We start from the raw sequence: 6,000 nt of genomic DNA, 5'->3' as shown, positions 1-6,000 counted from the left end.
CAGGAATATAACTACTATAATACTGCCCTCTATGTACAGGAATATAACTACTATAATACTGCCCCCTATGTACAAGAATATAACTACTATAATACTGCCCCCTATGTACAAGAATATAACTACTATAATACTGCCCCCCTATGTACAAGAATATAACTACTATAATACTGCCTCCTATGAACAGGAATATAACTACTATAATACTGCCCCTATGTACAAGAATATAACTACTGTAATACTGCCCCCTATGAACAGGAATATAACTACTATAATACTGCCCCTATGTACGAGAATATAACTACTATAATACTGCCCCCTATGTACAGGAATATAACTACTATAATACTGCCCCCTATGTACAGGGATATAACTACTATAATACTGCCCCCTTGTAGATGAATATAACTACTATAATACTGCCCCCTATGTACAAGAATATAACTACTATAATACTCCCCCCTATGTACAGGAATATAACTACTATAATACTGCCCCCTATGTACAGGAATATAACTACTATAATACTGCCCCCTATGTACAAGAATATAACTACTATAATACTGCCCCCTATGTACAGGAATATAACTACTATAATACTGCCCCCTATGTACAGGAATATAACTACTATAATACTGCCCCCTATGTACAGGGATATAACTACTATAATACTGCCCCCTATGTACAGGAATATAACTACTATAACACTGCCTCCTATGTACAGGAATATAACTACTATAATACTGCCCCCTATGTACAAGAATATAACTACTATAATACTGCCCCCTATGTACAAGAATATAACTACTATAATACTGCCCCCTATGTACAGGAATATAACTACTATAATACTGCTCGCTATGTACAAGAATATAACTACTATAATACTGCCCCCTATGTACAAGAATATAACTACTATAATACTGCCCCCTATGTACAAGAATATAACTACTATAATACTGCCCCCTATGTACAGGGATATAACTACTATAATACTGCCTCCTATGTACAGGGATATAACTACTATAATACTGCCTCCTATGTACAGGAATATAACTACTATAATACTGCCCCCTATGTACAAGAATATAACTACTATAATACTGCCCCCTATGTACAGGAATATAACTACTATAATACTGCTCGCTATGTACAAGAATATAACTACTATAATACTGCCCCCTATGTACAGGAATATAACTACTATAATACTGCCCCCTATGTACAAGAATATAACTACTATAATACTGCCCTCTATGTACAGGAATATAACTACTATAATACTGCCCCCTATGTACAGGAATATAACTACTATAATACTGCCCCCTATGTACAAGAATATAACTACTATAATACTGCCCTCTATGTACAGGGATATAACTACTATAATACTGCCTCCTATGTACAGGAATATAACTACTATAATACTGCCCCCTATGTACAAGAATATAACTACTATAATACTGCCCCCTATGTACAGGAATATAACTACTATAATACTGCTCGCTATGTACAAGAATATAACTACTATAATACTGCCCCCTATGTACAGGAATATAACTACTATAATACTGCCCCCTATGTACAGGAATATAACTACTATAATACTGCCCCCTATGTACAGGAATATAACTACTATAATACTGCTCGCTATGTACAAGAATATAACTACTATAATACTGCCCCCTATGTACAGGAATATAACTACTATAATACTGCCCCCTATGTACAAGAATATAACTACTATAATACTGCCCCCTATGTACAGGAATATAACTACTATAATACTGCCCCCTGTGTACAAGAATATAACTACTATAATACTGTCCCCTATGTACAGGAATATAACTACTATTATACTGCACCCTATGTACAGGAATATAACTACTATAATACTGCCCCCTATGTACAGGAATATAACTACTATAATACTGCCCCCTATGTACAAGAATATAACTACTATAATACTGCCCCCTATGTACAGGAATATAACTACTATAATACTGCCCCCTATGTACAAGAATATAACTACTATAATACTGCCCCCTATGTACAGGAATATAACTACTATAATACTGCCCCCTGTGTACAAGAATATAACTACTATAATACTGCCCCCTATGTACAGGAATATAACTACTATAATACTGCCCCCTATGTACAAGAATATAACTACTATAATACTGCCCCTATGTATAAGTATATAAGTTGTGGGGTGAGTACATTACTGTATCATTACTCCGCACTTTCCACATTTGTGAATGACTTGTGTACTCGGATGCTGTAGATGATGAGTTGCAGATTCCCGGGATGCTGTAGATTTTCCTTGGCCTGTGCCAGGTGATGCCCGGGGCTGATTTATGGGCATGTCTTGTAGTGTACACACAGTCACACAGTATAATCAGGGTGATACATCCCATGCTCGCTGGCACGGAGGGACCTCGGCCACTGTTTGCAATGTTAGTAACAAGCGCTTCACGGTTTTTTATATGTGAATGTGGAATATAAACCTTCAGAGAAAAAAAAGAATCCCTTGGGGGTCGTCCAAAGTGTGAATTATACGATATCATGGAAATTCTGTCAAATTATAGCAACTACCTGAACCTACTTCCCCTACTAGAAAAAAAATCCAAAAAAAATCGAATTGTAATACAATAATTATGAAATATGACAATTTTCAATGAAAATTATTTACAAAAAATGGAAAAATAATCAATTCTGGCCTTTTAATGTAGCAACGAATTCTGAAGAAAAGTGATAAATAATAGTATAAGCCCCCCCCTTATACAACGAAAATTCTAAATGACAATTTAAAATGAAAAAGAATCAAACCCCCTATTAGTAGATTTTTTAACTAGAGAGAAATTCTAAAAAATTCCCTTCATATAAAATTTCATTGATGAGATTTACCCAATTCAGCTGCCACAGACCAGTTATGGTGATAACGTGATGCATAACAGACGGTTATAAGATATGGGGGTTATGCCCCACACTCCAGCATGTCCTGTCCCCTCCCAACTCCGCTGCACCCCATGTATCAAAAGGCTGTGCCCCTGCCTGGCGTAAATTTGCACCTGAGACCATCCAGGCCTGAACGGGTGCAGGCTATCGCTAGCACACAGACCTCAGGGGAGGGACCTTGCTGCCACTGACCACACCCCATTCACACCCCTACACGCCCCCTCGGTGCAGAAATGGCATAAATCAGGAAATAACCACTGTTATTTTGTTTTTTTTTTACCAGAACATCGGCACCCGAGGCCTGATAAACATCCCCTCTACGTGTCACGATGCAGCATCTTTACATTTTTTTTTTTACTACACATTTTAGTTTTAGGAAAAAAAAAAAAAAAAACAATGTTGTGGATGTATTAAGAATAGAAAACTGTGGTGGAATTACTGAGAGGATTAGACCTGTACCAGTTTTATGCTACAAAGTATAGTAAATCTGGCTGGCCCCGGCCATGAGCCCGCCTTGTTCCCCTCTCAACCATTTTATTTTCCAAGGGGCATTCGTGGTGCAAAAAAGTCTCAAATTCCATGGTGTGCATGTCTACAGGGCATGATTCATCGGGACTACAGGGCATGATTCTTTGGGGCTACAAGACATGATTTACCGGGACTACAAGACATGATTCATCGGGGCTACAGGACAGGATTCATCGGGGCTAGCGGACAGGATTCATCGGGGCTACCGGACAGGATTCATCGGAGCTACAGGAAATGATTTATCGGGACTACAGGACAGGATTCATCGGGGCTAGCGGACAGGATTAATTGGGGCTACCGGAGAGGATTCATCAGAGCTACATGGCATGATTCATCGTGGCTACTGGACAGGATTCATCGGGGCTACAGGGCATGATTCATCGTGGCTACCGGACAGGATTCATCGGGGCTACAGGACGTGATTCTTCGGGGCTACAGGACAGGATTCATCGGGGCTACAGGACAGGATTCATCGGGGCTACTGGAGAGCCAGATTCTGCATTCGGGTTCAGTATGACCTGGCCAATCTGGTATTATGTCCGGACAGGATTCATCGGGGCTACAGGACATGATTTATCGGGACTACAGGACAGGATTCATCGGGGCTACCGGACAGGATTCATCGGGGCTACCGGACAGGATTCATCGGGGCTACAGGACATGATTTATCGGGACCACCGGACAGGATTCATCGGGGCTACCGGACAGGATTCATCGGGGCTACCGGACAGGATTCAATCGGGGTTACCGGACAGGATTCATCGGGGCTACCGGACAGGATTCATCGGGACTACCTGACAGGATTCAATCGGGGTTACCGGACAGGATTCATCGGGGCTACCGGACAGGATTCATCGGGACTACCTGACAGGATTCATCGGGACTACCGGACAGGATTCATCGGGGCTACCGGACAGGATTCATCGGGACTACCTGACAGGATTCAATCGGGGTTACCGGACAGGATTCATCGGGGCTACCGGACAGGATTCATCGGGACTACCTGACAGGATTCATCGGGACTACCGGACAGGATTCATCGGGGCTACCGGACAGGATTCATCGGGACTACCTGACAGGATTCATCGGGACTACCTGACAGGATTCAATCGGGGTTACCGGACAGGATTCATCGGGGCTACCGGACAGGATTCATCGGGACTACCTGACAGGATTCATCGGGACTACCGGACAGGATTCATCGGGGCTACCGGACAGGATTCATCGGGGCTACCGGACAGGATTCATCGGGGCTACAGGACATGATTCATCGGGGCTACAGGACAGGATTTATCGGGGCTACAGGACATGATTCATCGGGTCTACAGGTCAGGATTCATCGTGGCTACTGGACAGGATTCATCGGGGCTACAGGACAGGATTCATCTGGGCTACAGGACATGATTTATCGGGACTACAGGACAGGATTCATCGGGGCTACCGGACAGGATTCATCGGGGCTACCGGACAGGATTCATCGGAGCTACATGGCATGATTCATCTGGGCTACAGGACATGATTTATCGGGAGTACCGGACAGGATTCATCTGGGCTACAGGACATGATTTATCGGGACTACCGGACAGGATTCATTGGGGCTACAGGACATGATTTATCGGGACTACCGGACAGGATTCATCGGGGCTACCGGACAGGATTCATCGGGGCTACCGGACAGGATTCATCGTGGCTACCGGACAGGATTCATTGGGGCTACCGGAGAGGATTCATCGGAGCTACATGGCATGATTCATCGTGGCTACTGGACAGGATTCATCAGGGGTTCCGGGACATGATTCTTCAGGGCTACCGGACATGATTCTTCGGGGCTACAGGACATGATTCATCGGGGCTACAGGACAGGATTCATCGGGGCTACCGGACAGGATTCATCGGGGCTACCGGACAGGATTCATCTGGGCTACCGGACAGGATTCATCGGGGCTACCGGACAGGATTCATCGGGACTACCGGACAGGATTCATCGGGGCTACCGGACAGGATTCATCGGGGCTACCGGACAGGATTCATCGGGGCTACAGGACAGGATTCATCTGGGCTACAGGACATGATTTATCGGGACTACAGGACAGGATTCATCGGGGCTACCGGACAGGATTCATCGGGGCTACCGGACAGGATTCATCGGAGCTACATGGCATGATTCATCTGGGCTACAGGACATGATTTATCGGGACTACCGGACAGGATTCATCTGGGCTACAGGACATGATTTATCGGGACTACCGGACAGGATTCATCGGGGCTACAGGACATGATTTATCGGGACTACCGGACAGGATTCATCGGGGCTACCGGACAGGATTCATCAGGGCTACCGGACAGGATTCATCGTGGCTACCGGACAGGATTCATTAGGGCTACCGGAGATGATTCATCGGAGCTACATGGCGTGATTCATCGTGGCTACTGGACAGGATTCATCGGGCCTACAGGGCATGATTCATCGTGGCTACCGGACAAGATTCATCAGGGGTTCCGGGACATGATTCT

This window comes from Engystomops pustulosus, chromosome 6 (genome assembly GCF_040894005.1).
Source record: "Engystomops pustulosus chromosome 6, aEngPut4.maternal, whole genome shotgun sequence".
NCBI classification, from domain to species: Eukaryota; Metazoa; Chordata; class Amphibia; order Anura; family Leptodactylidae; genus Engystomops; species Engystomops pustulosus.
Note: the sequence above shows the minus strand (reverse complement) of the source record.